Source organism: Parasteatoda tepidariorum, chromosome 4 (assembly GCF_982258835.1).
Source record: "Parasteatoda tepidariorum strain Cologne lab strain chromosome 4, Ptep-v5.0, whole genome shotgun sequence".
NCBI lineage: Eukaryota > Metazoa > Arthropoda > Arachnida > Araneae > Theridiidae > Parasteatoda > Parasteatoda tepidariorum.
In genome coordinates, this window is record NC_141758.1 from 109,159,243 (window position 1) to 109,176,420 (window position 17,178).

Genomic DNA, 17,178 nt, shown 5'->3' on the forward strand with positions numbered 1-17,178 from the left:
TCGAAATTGATCAAATGTAAACAATTTTTATTTTATTAGCATTTGAATTGTTGATATAATTACGAAAAGAGAATTTTTAAATTAAAAAAATTCGACTAAAATAAAAAAAGTTCTTTGAAACTACAAATTTCGGGGTGCACAACCTTTTTTTTTACTTGCTCTGCATGTTGATTAGTGCATGTTATAGTATTTTGTTATAGTAATTTTTATATAAATATTACGTCCAGAACCGAAATTATCTGCAGAAAATAGTATTTCAATTTTCACTTTATTTAGGTCGATAGTTCACTTGTTATTATTGAGCTAGTTTTAGTTTAAAATTTATTATAAAAGCTCTCTTTTATTTTGAAGTTTTATTTGGAGAAAAATTATTGAATTGTGTAGGATATTGTAAATGGCGTAAACCTATTTGGTGTAGTAAATATATCTTATATAGTTCTGTAACGAAGTAAACAAGAAATTTACTCATTAGTAAGAGTTAAAAAAACTGAAATAATTCATTTGCTAGTTTAAAACAGTGCTTAACATTCAAGAAACCAGTTTATTTATGTTCTTGATAAATTTGTGTGTATTGTGTAATAGGACTTAGCTTTGTTTATGTGAAATGTGCTAATGTTTTTAAACATTACTTCTCAGAATTCCAATTGCTATTTTTAATTGGAATATTATCTTTATTTCATTGTTTTGTAACTTTTATATTAAGATACAAAGTCTGTGGTGCTCATTCTAGACCTTAAAAAGAGCAGGGCATTATAAACTGGAAAGAGCCCCTAAAAAAAGGGCACCCACCTTAAAAAAGAGCGTTATTTACAAATATTTGCTTGACTTTTAAGACACCCAAATTATACAAAGTTTTTAATTTTATCACTAAAATTTTTTTTTCGAGATAATTAGTTCAAATTAAAAAAAATTGTTCCCTAGTTAAATTGATACATTCTGTAAATTGGTTTTAAAGTGAACTTAATTATCAAAGTTTGAAGCTCATGAAAAAATATCTATATGGTTTGAGAGTTGGTGTGAAATTTGCATTTTTGTAAAATCCTCAGATTGTTTTTCTTTTCATGTTGATAACTATGCTTATTCGTGCACTTAATTAAAAAAAAAATTTCTTTCTTATCTAGAACATCCTTGAAAATTTTTTAGAAGCTGAAGATTGCAAACATAAAAGAATTGATGGACATTGGTAGTTAAAAACAAGAAGCTATCAGCTGATCTAATGGTAATTAAAAAATAACCTAAGCCAATAATTCTCTTTCTTGTGTGTTTCAAAATTTATAATAACTACTGAAACGAAACTTTAAATTTATCAATTGATAAAGAATGAGTTCATGTGCCTACAATATGAATTTTTAACATGTGGTGTCAGCACTGTAAAATGCATATTTATCAATTAACTTAATTTAATAGAATATTAAGTCATATCTGTAAAATATGTTACAGCAGATAAGATGCTGTAAAATTTGTATTTCACCATTTGTATTGTAACATAATGTTATCAAATTTGTATTGTAACATAAATATTTAATATGCATAAAATGAATATTTATCAACTAGATTAAATAATTAAGTAATTTCAGGCCAGATCTGTGTACTGTAAAATTTCTATTCAAAATTAGTTACTTATAAGTTGTATTTTCCTACATTTAGATATTATATTACATTTAGATATTATATTATATAATACCCTGGAAAAAAATCTTACAGCTTTTACCTAAGTTCTTGTTTATATATTTCTTTTTTGATTTTTAAATATTATCATACTCAAAGTTATTTTATTTTTTGTTTCAATTTTTAAAAAAAGTTTAAATGCTTTTGCTTCTGATCAGGAAAATCATTGTATCATTTTGTATTTTTTTTTATTTGAAGATGAAGGAAAAATTCACTTGATTTAAATCATGATTAAGATATCACTTTAAATCACTTGATTTTTCAAAAAAAATCATTAATTTATATAAATTGTGATATTTAATTTTAAAAAACATCCCTAACTTAAACCAATTGATTTTTTTATTTTTAAATTATTTAATTAAGCCTAAAATATTTTTGAAAAATATATATTTAATTAATATATTTTTATATAAGTCTATAAGAATATATATTAATATATTCTTATATAAGTTATTCTTACATAGTCTGATTTCATTGAAAATATAATATTAATTGATATAGCTTGAACAAAAATAACTATGATTTTATTAAATAATAATGTTAACTAGTTATTAACTGTTTTAGCTATATTGTTTTTAAATAATATTAAGTATTATTAATGCATTTTTGCATATGCTTTAATTGATATAATTGTAAAAATAAATAATAATAATCTGATTTAAATTCTACAAAATATGATTTAAATTAATTCAATTTTTTTTTTAAAAAAAAAGATCATACTTGCTAACTATCAAGATATAGTAAAATTCAAGCAAAAAAAAAAGGCAATTAATAAGTATAATAAGGAATTAATGTATATACTTTTAGCTGGCTCCTGTCCAGACTTGGTTTGAAGCAGAGATGGGCATTTGTCATTCAGAATAATGAATGATGAATAAAGATTTATTCATTAGTCAGAAATATTTTGAATAAAGAATAAATCATTCATTCTTCGTTATTCAGTATCCTTTATTCATTAGTCGAGAATAACTGAATAATTTCACTGGTCAACAAAAATGGGCACGGAATACTCTAATTGACTACAATTATGACAACTACAAATAAAACGTTAATCCTTTTCAAGTATATTTATAAAATGTTTGAGAAAATTTACTTTTATCTAACATAATGCATACTTTTGAGAAATGGTTACATGGCAAAAAAGGGTTTAATTTTTTAAATTAAAATTTTATTTAAAAATTTAAAATAATATTATCTTTTGCTTTCAAAAACTATAAAAAATTGCGTTTTATAGATTTTAGAACAAAGTTTCAAAATGAACTTAAGTAACTAAACTGTTATAAACCTACTTTTTAGCACAACTAAGTATGTTACGCTGGAGTAAGTTAAAATAACATAAAAATAAATAGTCATACTTGTCTTAGTTTTATAGTTTAATTCCTAAAATAAGACGTTTAAGAGCAAACGATGTTTTGCATCTCGTTATAGACAAAGACATATCTATTGCATTTTTTGCTGGTTATTCAAATTTTATTCAGAAAAATTAGTCATGACTAATGAGTTTATTCATCAATCATTATTCAAAAATTTTTATACATTTGCATAATGAATGATGAATAATGACTAAATTTTCATATGAATAATCATTCAGAATAAATTTATTCTGAATAAATTTAGTCATGAATAAAATTTTCATGAATGATGCCCATCACTGGTTTGAAGTAATTTGTAAGCTGACCAACGCTATGAATGGAGATCTGAAAGAGGGCAAAAGTCGACCCTTCTATCAAGCGATGAAAACTACTTTGGATACTGATGTGAAATTCTCTGAAGGGTAATATAATTCACTCTAATTATATCCTCCTTTGTTATTGAACCTCTAAGGGAGGATTTAATGGCAAATCTGTTTATTATGAGTGAAAAGCATAAAAAACATCCATAGCTTGCTACCAGCATAACATTAAGTGTTTAATGAATTAATAAAGAAAGAACAAGGTTTTAGGGTTGTTAGTACAGTCGAAAGTCATTAATGCGATGCGAAATATCATTTTACATGAAATGCATGTTTGGTCCTGTGAGTCCTTTGTTGTTGTATTTAACAAGCTGATTATTGGTTAACATGAAAGGACACAACACAGAAGAATAAAATCATTCATTTTGAGAAATGCTATTTTCTTCCTCCGTTAGAGGTAGCAGATGGGCAAATAAACAAAATAGTAAAAATAAAATTGTTAATTTTTAAGATTGTTTTATTTGGTTCATAATAGTAATGTTTGCTTACATTACTGTAGTACATAACATGTATTAATAATACGTAACAAATTATTATAATAATGTGTCGGATGAAACAAAATTCAAATATATTTTTACAGCTTTTTCACCGTTTGTTTCATTCGTCTGTCGCCTTTCATTTCAAAGATTTTTAATATCAGTCAGTCATCCTCTGTATCTAAACTATGTTGCAATTTCTACAAATGACATTCTTAATACATTTTTATTAACAAAAACAGTCTTAAAATTCTTCTTCTCTGAGTGCTTATTGCTGTCTTTTTTATTCTTTTCTCTTTCATTTAAAATTAAAAAAGTTTTATTTAAACGTTTTTAGAATGATAAAGTTGCTTTAAAGAATGAGAAGCCGCTATCAATGATTTTTTTAAAAAACCAATTATCACTTTTTATCAAGTATTCCATCTACTATTACCAATAATTTCCAGAATGAAGCATTTAGACCTATCAAATACGCTCTGAAATTTTAGATAGAAAAAATTAAAACTAGACACAGAGAAAAATGCTGGAACTGGTCAATGATAGCTTGTGAGGCTGTGTCTTTCCAACTAGATTCAAAAAAATTCTGAATATGTTTTTACAGCTTTTTTACAGTTTGTTTCATTCGTCTGTCGCCTTTTTAATTTTGTTAAAAGTTTTTTAATTTTGAAATCATTCAGTCTTTCATTAGACATCCTGTATTCGATTCCTTTTTTTAAAATGTTTTTTTCTTATCTTTTTTATCATTTCAGAAGGTGCAATAAAGTCTTGCCCTTAGCGTCTGCTGCATACCAAGAAAACCTACCCACTCACTACACTGAGGATTATCATGAAACTAGGGTTAAAAATGATTCTAATAATTCCAAAATTGCATAACTATAAATGGAATTTTTCTCTGATTCTATTTGTAATTTACTTTTAGCTTGCTCGCGCTTTACACATATTTAACATCCACGCAAGGGGTCCGGCTGTGCCGAGATTCGCTCAGAAGCTGATGGAAGACTGCGAAAGGCTCTGGAAAAACGGACATCAAATGTGCGAAGTTCTCAGCCTTACTGGAAATCATTGCATGAATCCAGTGAGTTTCTTTTTCATTTGTTGTTACTTCATTTTATTCAAAATATCACTGCATTTTAGTATTGTGTATGTTAATGTTATGGAAATATGCACTCGACAAATGCATGGGTGATTTTATTCCAAGGGCACTCCCGAATTCTGGTTTTTTCATATTATTCTTCCGGGTTTAAAAACTAGAAGTGAGGCATGCAATTTTAGCATGAATATAGCGGTATTCCGCATAAATCAAGAGCATTGGTTTGCGCCCTTTTGTGAATCAAAAACTTTTGACCTGGTAAAACTTGGAAGTTTTTTTTTAAATCCTGTTTGCGCGATATTTACTTTCATTCTTTCGCCAATTAGGGTGACCCAGGGTAATTAACGATCACTCTGTTTCTGGGGTAAATAATGATCACCTAAGTTTTATTAAAAAAAATTAAGAAACCGGAATTATTTTTAAATTTGATACATGGACAAGAATGCTTGTACACTTTACTAAAGTGTAACTACATTTACTTAATATTAGTTTTTTTGTTTAATCTAACAAAATAAGTATCTTTTAAACTGCTTTCTGTATTTTCCATTTCAAAGACAGGTTTCAAAAAGTGCACATTTCTGCAACACTTCTCTTAATAATAAATATTTTGAGTTACTTTCTTTTTCTTTGATATAAAAATAGTGTAAGCTTTTGTTTAATTGTTTCACTTTTATTGTAAACATTATAATTGATTATAGGAAACTATATCAAATGTTGCCCCCTACAGATGGGGTAATTATTGATCACTGGGGTAATTCCTGATCATTGTCATTACTTTTTATAAATAGTATAAAAAACAGCTAATAAATAGTTAAATATCTTTTCTTAAATAACAGTTCATATTTTTAAATAAATCGTTTTATTAGCTGCTTAAATATACCTTTTTGGTTTATTTGTTTGATCTTGATGTCTTCTTTGTTAATTACCATTGTATAATTATTTTAAACAGCCCCTTTGCTATAAAAACTGGTGATCAGTAATTACCCCAGAAATGATCAGGAATTACCCCAGAAATGATCCAAGAGAAGGGGTGATTCCTGATCACTAAAAATTTAAAATCTTTTAAATTCTAATTAGATTTTCAAACATAAGAAAGTAGCATAGGTATTTATATTCATCTTTTGTAAAAATTGGTGACCACTCCAAGTGCGATCTATGGGATATTTTAGGATATTTCAGCTATACTAAACTATTTCATTTATTTCAGCATTATTTGTTTTAAGTATGTTGAGCTGTTCCTTCTTTCTCTAATTTTTTCCAGCACTCAATTAAAACTAGTACAGTTATCCCAATATAGCTTACACAAGATTAGCAGTGATTGTGTGTTTCTCCTTATAATACTGTGTATAATATGTACAGGGAATTTTTTTTACAGATTTGAGTGGCAACCCTGCTACTATAAAACTGAGATCATTTATTCTATCTTATAATAGTAATAATGGATTTACTCCTATTCAGATTCATAGAAGTGATCAAGATGAGGAGGATGATAATGTTGAGGATAAGTCTCTTCCCGTGATGTCTCATTGCAGTCAAGTGAAAATAGTGTCTACATGTGAATGTGGAAGAAAGCAAGCCTCCAGAGAGGACCCATTCGATATTAAGGTCAGTCTTTTAACTTAAGGACTAGAGAAAGCTTTTATTTAATTTAAAGGATCCTTAAAGTGATGCTTGAAAATACTAGGGATTAAAAATGTTTTCATAATTTTCTAGTCTAAAGAAAACTGAAATAATAACCTGATATAAATAATAATCTGAAAAAACAATCTTTTGTCGATCTAAATAATCTGATAGAAATAATAATCTGAAAAAATAAACTCACTTTTATACTAATAAACATTCTTTTTGGCTTCATTCCCTAAATTACATTAACGTAATGTGAATTTATTAGAGTTTTCTTAGTTTGCTTAATTCTTTACATATCTTTATAAATTCAGTATGATTAATAATAATCTTGTTAATGTTTTGTTGAATATGCTTTTATAAATAACTTTCATTTAAATCTAAAAAGTACACTCGATAATCTTTTAAAATAATAGTTAAAAATTAATTATAATTTTGAATTATTCATTTACATAATTAAATAAATTACTTATTAATTTAAAAATAGAATGAGCCACTTAATAATGAATATCTTTAAAATTGTGTATAAATTGTTTTTATGGTGCCTAATATAATCATAAAAAGAGTTCTTTGTCAGAACTTAGTTATTTTATCATGATCATGTAAAGTTTTAAGACATTATTGTGCATTGTATGAATGTATTTATGAAGAACTTTCAACAATAGTAAGAAGGAAATATTTTTTTTTAGTACGCATATCTTAATTACAGTACGCATATCTTAATTATCTTAATTAAAATTCTCAAAATCTGATAAAAAATGTCAAAAACTTGGGACAAGTTTCATTTTATTAACATTGAGATCATTTTATTAGACATTAAATCATGAACAATACTTGCATTATAAACTATAATTATACTACAAACTAAACTCAGTGGCCCGACAGCCCATAGAGGGCCAAGACCTACTGTGCTTATCTCAGTTTTCTTGACCTTTGGGCTCTGAGGTGCAAGGACAGATGTTCCGGTTGGGTGGTCAGCCCAACGAGGAGTCCCCAGTGTTTAGCTCCCAAGCATGCTTGGTACTCATTTTATCGACCCACTGAAGGGATGAAAGGCTGAGTCAACCTTGCCCGGCTCATGGATCGAACCAGGGACCTGTGGCACGACAGTGCAAAGCACTACCGCTCAGCCACTGGGCGAAACTATAATTATAATTTGTATTAATATATCACTTTTATAAAAATATCACCAAAACCATTAAACTATTAATTGGTTTTTCTAAAAGCATGGTACTTTTAATATATTATAAGTAATGACTGTAAGTTGTTATAATTATTATTAATCTAAATATTGATTTTAATTAATTTATGTCACAATTCAGGCAGATTTTTTAGATTAAGTAAAACTTAAGTGGTTGCTAATAATTGTCTGATCTCAACTAATAAAAAAAATATTTTTTGATATGTAATGTTTGCTATTATTACTTATATGCAGGTTAGCAGTATATGTCTAATCATGGGAACGAGGTTTTGAGAAAAATTCAGGCAGCCAAAGGAAAAATTTCTGTTTAAAAAAATTCCTAAAAAATTTTTTTATTGTTAAAAAATGTGTCAGTTTAAAAATTTTTTACCTTGTTAAAAAACGTAAAATGTCAAGTTGTGTATTTATTAGTTTGAATTCCTTAAGTTTAGGAGTAATTTAATTTAATAAATTATTACTATTTCAACATATTTTGATTTCTAACAATTTTTAACATATGCTCGTTTATTCAAGAATTGTGAAAAATCAAAAAAATTTTTATTCTTATATAAGCTTACTTTCCAAACATATTTTTTTAAAAAAAATTTTTGTACTAAAGGAAAATGAATGAAAAATGTTAACATTTTGGGGGAAATTTCGATCCAAAAAAAGAAAAGAGAAAAAAAACTTTGTTCTGAGGGACTATGAATTTTTCTGCTTATATGTACTTGATTATTTACTACAAATCCTAAATATAATATATTCCCTGATAAGAAAAGTAATTATAATTTACAAAAAATATAATTTTTTTTTTAAATGATTTAATAATTTTTTCACTCAATCAATTCAATGGTTTAATTAAGTTAGCAGCAATATTTAGTACAGTTATTAGAATAAATTTCTTAATTACATGTTATTTTATTACGTTATAATAAATTAGTAGGTCAACATTCTAGTCCATACAGCTGAGCATCAATGAAAGAACATTTTCAAATTTCGTTCTTATTCATACAAAACTGAAAACTGAACTTGTAGTTCTGAAAGCTTCAAAATCACTTTTTTGTAATGGCTTGCTTTGGGAAAAAGAGGAATTAAAATGGAAGTAAATGAAAACTGATTTTACGTATAAAAAGAATAAGATGATTGTTAAGTGATTGATCTTTTAATCAGACCCTTCACAAATTTGTTTATCTTCATTATTGTTTTGTTAATCGAATAAACACTTCCGAGGGGGTTGGGGGCGAAAGAAAGATGGTTCGAGACAAACAAGTTTCCCTAAGTTTAAATTCCAAATGTAGTATTCTAAGAAAATATTTGTACTTTTGCAAACATCTTGTGCACATTCTTATTAATGTTAAATCATAATTTTTTTTTTAAATAAATCATTGATCAATTTATATTTATTCATAAAATTAACTAATAGAATATTATGTAAATAAAAATTAATTTCTGGCAATTTTTTAAATAAAATATTATAAATTTAAGAATTGTTTAAATTTACTTAATGCATAATACATTAAAAGTGATACATTACTAAGTTGTGTTATTTAAAATATGTCAATTGAAACTATTACAAATGTGAGTGATTTTGTTTCTATCATTCCTCCGAAATGAATATTCTGTGTTGAACAGTATAGGCTAAATACCAAATATTTGTATGTTGAATCTTTAATTTAGTAGAAGCAATTGTTGAGCAGAATCTTGTATCTCTTTACAATTGAATAACTTCTTGAAAAGGTTTTTATCAATTTTTGCAATAACAGGACCCTATTTGTACAAATTCACAAAAGCAGGACCCTGGTTAAAAGAATGTGACTTAACGCTTATTTTATATTCACAAATAATGAATATTTTTTTCGCAATTTTGGAAAAACAGACCTTTCACAAAATGTCTGGACAGACCCCTGTATAATGTAATACACATTTATATTTTTATGTATATTATAATACACATTTTTATTTATAATTATCAAATATTTTCTACTCTAAAATCTTGGTTTTTGACAGTAATTTTGAAAACAAAAAGAGTTTTATGTTAAAATAATTCAAGAACATAATATTGATGGAGCACTTGTAATTTCACATGTATGTTAATTTAAAAATACTTCATATTTATTATAGCCAAAATTTTTGGTTTTCGGCAATTGTCAGAAACTTGCCACCCTGTCTAATTATGAAATTTTTTTAAAGTGCTTAAAAATATTTTTTGTTTGCTTGAAAAGTGCTTATTTTTTGTTGAGAAATTTGGCTATGCACACTGATTGAGAAAACATTATGAGTGATGGATTAGGAAGTGGGTTCGAGCATTTGAAGATGGTCATACAAATGTGCAGGATGACGAACAAGGTGGGCGACCTTCAGTCACTACTGACAATTTGGTGCAGAATGTTGACCAAAAAGTGAGCAAAAATAAGTGTGTTTTAGGACTAAGTCGTTATCTGACGACTTTTCTCAAGTTTGTCAAAGTGCTCTTTATGTATTAGTAACTGAAAGATTAAATTACCGAAAACTGCACTCACGCTGGGTTCCGAAAATGTTGCTAAAGGTGAACAAAACCAAATGTATGGGAGAGGTCTTAACCTTCCTTGGGCTTTACCACGTATAAGGTGATGATTTTTTTAGCCTAATCATTACAGGCGGTAAAACCTGGGCGACCTACAGTACACCTGAATCAAAGCATCAATGAATGGAACAGCAGGATTCAACTTCATCCTAGAAAGTGAAGTTTAAACAAACAATGTCAGCCCAGAAAATCATGTGTACCATGTTTTGGGACAGCAAAAGGGTGTTGCTTGTGTTTTCCTTTCCGTCTAACGCAAGTGCGTGTTAATTCCATAAAAAAGCTCACCATGAAGACAAATTTCTCCCAATACTTCATCCAGGAGTTTGCTGGATTGGGTTCAAAATTACAAGGCTATGGAGTTTAACATTAGTAGTCATAGAACCCCAAAAAATGGGTCGGCTGTTCACCGACGGTTATAAAATATCAGTCTGATAGTAATGTGTTTGATGTTCAAATTCTTCATTTATTAATTGTCATTTTAGGCAGCAAATTAGGACTTCTACGTTCTACAGAGAAATCAGTGTTGTCCTGATTTAGACAGGGTAGAGTTTCCAATTTTTCAAGCCAGTTCAGATGTGGCTCGTCCGGCTCCATCTTCCTCCTCCTCTCCACCCCCTGATAATGATGTTCCATCTGAGAAGTCAAGGGAAGTCACAAACTCCAACATACCTGTTGCTAAATCTGAACTCTCTGAAGGTATGACTGTATTGCAATTGCCCATCACATTGTATATTTTATGTTATGGTGAATTATTTCATTATTTCATTATCTTTCATTTTAAAATAATCTAAAAAAAAATTTATGAGTATCTTTTTTTCTTTAATCATCCTATGTTTTCTGCTTTTGTATTTGTGTTACTCTTTTTGTTTTGCATTTCAAGAACTTTTTTTTCAATGACCTAGAGTTTATAGTATAAAAATGAAATAAAGCAAATGTAAAATCAGATAAACAGAAAATCATTACCTCATTAGGCTTCTTGCCAATGAATAGCTCTCAGTTATCAAAGTTCCATGAAGACCTTTGCACTGAATAATGTGGTGACCATCCATAGGAGAAAGGCCACCAAGGAAGGAACAATGAAACTATTCATTTACTAAAATGTTTGCAAATGAAAATGAGTAAAAAGAAAAAACAGAAAACAAACTTACTGAGCTGAAGTAAAAGTTAAAATGCCTATATATATATATATATATATATATATATATATATATATATATATATATATATATTTGTATTATGTAGTGGTTGACAAAATCACTCTGAATTAAATTTATTAAATCAATAATAGATTGTTAAATTAAAATTTGTTTCCACTCAAACTATTTAAACAAAAATGTCCTGATAATTAAAAACAAGTAAGCTGCTATAAAATTTAAAGTTGGAGAAATAATAAATTGAAAAAAAAAACTGAAGAAATGAAATAATAAACCACTATAAACATACTATAATTCTTACAGTTAGAGTCGTGATAGGTCAGGGGATAGAGCGTTTGTCTTTGAAGGAAGTGAACCAGGTTCGAATCCCAGCGATGATTGATCGTTACAAATTCCGCATCCGGCTTGCAGAGGCCACAGTGCTGATGTAAAATATCATCATTGGTAGACAGATCTTGGGTTAGAGTCCCCTTGCCGTTAAGCTAGCTGTGGATGGTTTTCATGATTTTTCCTCTCCATGTAACGCAAATGTGGGTTAGTTCCATATAAAAGTCTTCCAAGGAGGCAAATTTCTCCCAATACTTGGTCCAGCAGTTCCCTTGTCTTCTGAATTAGGATCAAAATTACAAGGCGAAGGAGTTGAACATTAGTAGTCGAAAACCCAAAAAATTAGGTTGGCTGTTCAATGAAAGTTATAAAATGTAAAATAAAATCTTACAGCTGCTTACCATAAATAGATAAAATAAATCAGTTATATAAGAGTTCAGATGGGACTACTAAAAAAGCTTGCTACAACCAAGTGTTTGCTATTGACCGTAGTTAATAATGTGAAACATAATTTAGGTGATCACATTTTTGTCTTTTGAAACAGGAAACTCTGAGGAAAATTCTTTGACCAATGAGATGGAACAACTGACCGCAGAAGATAAGTCTTCTCAGAGTCAAGAAGAAAGGGAGGAAATTGTCATCCAGGAAGAAAGCAGCATTAGCAAAGGTTGCTGTTTTCTTTGTCGTACACTTTATGAGTTAAAGTAGACGCCCAATGGTGGCAAATCTGAAAATTTTTTTCTATAGTTTTCCTCTTTGATTGGATAAAAATTTATTTTTACATGCATTTTTCAATTCCTACTATTTATTTCCACTCTCCCTATATATCTTGTTCAAATTTTCAATCGTTAATAAAATACTTTTTATTTACCCATTCAAGTTCAAATACATTTTTTAAAACTTTTAGTGAATGACACTTGATGTTAATACAGTTTTTTAAAATATTAATTCATAAATTTAATTAATTAGTTTTAGTTTTATATGGGAGAAAAAATTCTTAATAAAATATTATTTAATAAAAAATAACTAAAATAAAATTTTACTTACTAAAATAAAATAAAGTAGGAATTGAATCTTTTATTTTTTATATATTTCTTTTAGTGTAATATCAAAATAAACAGATAAAGAAAACTCCGAAATAAGATACAAACTTCTTATTTCATTTAATTTTATTTGCTTTTGATCCATTCAAAACTGCTTATATTGCCTGCCAAATAAATTAGGAGACAAAAAAAATTAGTACATATCTCTGTTAGGGATGATAAAAAATTTCGAAACAATAATCCTTTTTTTATTATGGTATTTGGGTGATTAGGGTTCTATGGTATGTGAATTTTGAACTTTTGCGAAAATAATGAAATTTTTGACGAGGTTAATTACTTTGGTATTTATCTGGCACTTATTGTACTTATTCATTTATGAAATGAATACAGGGTGCATAGCTTTTTTAAAAAGTGCTTAAAGGTGCTTACTTTTGATTTACGTTTTTTAAAAGCTCTTAAAGATGCTTTTTTTTATTCGAGGTTTGTAAAAAGTTCTTATTTTTCTATCTTTTTTTAAAAAAAAAAATTTCTTTGTCGTATCGTATTGAATACAAAATTGCAAAAAAATTCATGATTTTCCCAATTTTCTCTGCAATATTTATCAGAAGCTAGTTATTTTATCATGATTATGTAAAGTCTGTGAAAAATTTTTTTTTGAATTTCATTGATTTTATGTTTATAAATTAAGAACTTTAAACGACAGGAAAAACTATATTTAGTATTGCAGGATTCCTAATTATGATTATTATTTTTTGTTTGTTTTTGGAAAGTGATTAAAAATATTCTTCGAGTGCTTATTTCTTGTTGAAAGTAGAATAAATTTTTTTATGAAATAAAAATGAAAATAAAGACATTTCCTCTCTAATCAAAATAATAGAATAAAAAACATTTATGTTTAAAAACCATTTTTTTTCTAATTCTATTAATCACACATGAGATTCTTCCAATTTTTGGAGATATTTTGAACTAAAAATAATAAAAGAAAAAGCTACGTTAAGTGTCTATTTTTCTTAATATTTCTACATTATTTTGTTGATTTACTTTATTATTATTTTATTTTCTTTAATCGTGATTTATGTATGTAAATCTTAACAGTTTTTAATTTTTTTAACTAATCTTAAGTTCATTGTGTTGTCAATACACACATATAGCAAAAAATAATAAGTATAATTTAATTTTTTTCTTTCAGTAAAAAATAGTTTCACACTCTTTTTCATTTATTTTTTCTTGATTTGACTTGATAGATACTTTCAGACTTTTTTTTATTTTCCCACTCTCATGCTAATATGATAATATTAATCTATAATATTTTAAGACAATCGAAACTAAAATTAGTTTTGTGTAGTTTTCTATGAATGACTTTTTTTTTAAACTTTAGATAAAGGAAATCTTACGAGACAGCCTTCCACTACAGAATATCTGCCTGGTATGTTGCATTCAGAAAGTAGACCAGGATTACTTCCAATGTTTTCCTCTTGGTCCCTAGTGTGTGTGGGATCCTCTAATCTCTACTCCCATAACATTGGTGAGAGTTCTTACTGTCTCTGTATAGTTATGAAATTTGTCTTCATTTAATCATTTCAGGGCAACAAAAGAGAAGAAATATTCAGCTCTTAAAAATACAACCATAACTTTTAATTTTTATTAGATCCGTATCTATTTTATCTTGACTTCTTTATTATTCATGCACATTTACGCTCCTTTTTATTATCTTAGGAAAGATAACTTTTTCCTTCCGATCAAAAACAGGGTTGCTACTCCACAAGTAGAACAGGGAAATTAAAAATCACTTAAAATAACTGGGATAATGCAGGGAATTCTGAGTTTTTCCCAGCAAACTGGAAAATACAGGGAATTTTATTTCTTATTTTCGTCTTTGGGATATTCAAGGTGCAATTTTTATGATATTTAAGGATGATATTTCAGCCGTACTAAACTATTTCATTTACTATAGCATTATCTGTTTTAAGTATGTTATTTCTTAATGCTTTTCCAGCAATTAAAACTAGTATAGCTAGACTAATATAGGTTTCTCAAGAGCTCATCAATTGTGTGTTTCCTATCAGTATATTGTGTATAATATGTACAGGGAATTATTTTTCAGATTTGAATGGCAACCCTGTAAACGAAGAGTAAAACAGTAGTTTAAAACCATGTGTGGAAAAATTTGTTTTCTATTGTCAGTATTGTTTGCATTGTCAACATATGCATTGCATTCTATTGGTTCAATAATGAAAGAATCTAGGTTCACCCTTAAAGTTTATTTATTTATATATTTATTATGACTATTTTGATTCTGTACTTAAACTTATGCTGTTCAGTTAACCTATTTATTTTTCAGTTTCTGAGTTGTTTGTAAAGAAAATTTACAGTTGCAGTTTCTTGTAAAAATCTGTAAAACTCTTAACTCTTAAAAAGGAAAGGTAAAGTGAATCTTATGAATGGTATAGAAAGGAATTTAACCACAATGAAGAAATAAATAATATTTCCTCTACAGGCGGCATCAAATGATCTACAGATGCTTCTCGCAAAATTCTTTCGTTTGCTTACATTTCCAGTTTTATTGTTAACACCTGAGTAGTTTGAATAGTTTTCTGCGGGATTTTAATTATTGATTGACAAATGAAAAAAATTTTAGTTTTAAAATCTCCTAATTATCTTAGCACCTATTTTTGGAGTGTTTTTCTTGGAATTAATCCAAAATCAACCAAAATTTTTATCGCCTTGTTTGAAAGCAGGATTCAGTTCAGACGTTCTTAAGGGAAAGTCATACTGTGGTAGAAAATTTTCATTGCAAAATCTCCTTCATTACTAATTTAAAAGTAAGAAAAAGTAAGTTCAGGCAAACCTAGTGTAAGTCATAAGGTTTCTGTTGCTGAAAAAAATACTTCGAAATATTAAACAAATTATTAGAAGAGAATTTCTCAGTTCCTAAGTTATTATCTCATAATTTATTTTCATTTGTATATTTTAAAATTTTCTTTTCAGTATTTGAAATTCATGGCTTACTCTAGGTTTCTTTGAACTTTATTTTTCTACACTTTAAATTAGAATTAAAGGAGAAAGAGAATTTGGTATAAAAATTTTCTTATGTCGTCTTAAGGGCGTTAAAATGAAATTGCGTCTAGGGACCAGCAAACAGGACTCATGTAGTGGTCATTATAAAGAAAGAATCATACTAATTGAGTCATGCTAAATGTTGGCTGAATTTTATATAAAAGCTTACTAATTCTATAAGTAAATGATTTATTTACATGTTAAGATTAAGTTTTTGTTTTCTTTTCTTGAATAGTATAATGACTATTAGATTTTTATATTGTAAAATGTTGTTTTAATAAATATTCTAATCTGTTTGTTGCTATTAAATCTGTAACAGGTTTGCAAGATCAGCCTGGATTCATACCTGGAACAAATTACTTACTTCCTTGGGATGTGACTGTAAAATTGGAACAAGAAGAACGCTGGCCTGCATTGTGGGAAGGGAGGAGATCGTATGGTCTGAAATCTAAAAAGACTGTTAGAGGTGATTTTTTTTAAATGCATTTATTTTTTAGAGATTATGGATAACATAAAAATGCTGCTTATAGAATTATGTTCTTTCTTATTATTCATCTATTTTATTTCATCAATATTCAGCTCTGTTTACTACTATGAACATCTATCAACAAATCGAAATTTAAAATTTCTTAAAAACCTTCAATTATTATTATTATTTAGAAAAAAAATATAACTGTTGTGACTAGGGTTGGTGAAATTAATGATTTTTAAAAAAAGATAAATTAATTAAAAATTGAAATAAGTTTTTTTTTCAAAATTTAAATCAGATTTTTTTCTTTTTTTTAATCTAAACTATGATAAAATGTATTAATAATACTTAATTTTATTCAAAAACAAATATGTAGCTAAAATACTTTATTTTTCCAAACTAAAATAGTTAAGATTATTATTTAATTACAAAAGTATCTAATTACTGAATATAATCAAAATAATTTTTATTAAAGCTCAACAATCTCATGAATTGCAATAAAATTTCATTTTTTATGTACACAAACGACATATTCTTGAAATTTTAAAATACTTGAATTTATCTAAATTTAAAACTCAAGATTATTATTTAATTACAACTATATAATCACTCAATAAAATCAAAATTTTATTCAGGTTCAACAACCTCATGAATTTCAATAAAATTTTATTTTTTTATAAACACAAACTACATATTTATAAAGTTTTAAAAATACTTGAATTTAAATAAATTTAAAACTAAATGGATATAATTGAAACATGTTCATTAAACAGTGAATTGTTTTAAAAGTTTTATA

The 17,178-nt window shown here is 27.2% G+C and overlaps 1 pseudogene across 1 annotated transcript in view; it reads left to right on the top strand.

Annotated features, from left to right (window-relative positions):
- LOC122273284 (nonsense-mediated mRNA decay factor SMG8-like) overlaps positions 1 to 17,178 on the top strand; it is a 27,435-nt pseudogene continuing 10,257 nt past the window's right edge. The window contains exons 1-10 of the transcript XR_015433281.1: positions 1 to 134; positions 1,122 to 1,219; positions 2,476 to 3,442; positions 4,626 to 4,713; positions 4,796 to 4,951; positions 6,425 to 6,571; positions 10,815 to 11,028; positions 12,358 to 12,480; positions 14,235 to 14,381; positions 16,233 to 16,379. The product of XR_015433281.1 is annotated as a nonsense-mediated mRNA decay factor SMG8-like (transcript). The remainder of the gene's footprint in view (positions 135 to 1,121; positions 1,220 to 2,475; positions 3,443 to 4,625; positions 4,714 to 4,795; positions 4,952 to 6,424; positions 6,572 to 10,814; positions 11,029 to 12,357; positions 12,481 to 14,234; positions 14,382 to 16,232; positions 16,380 to 17,178) is intronic.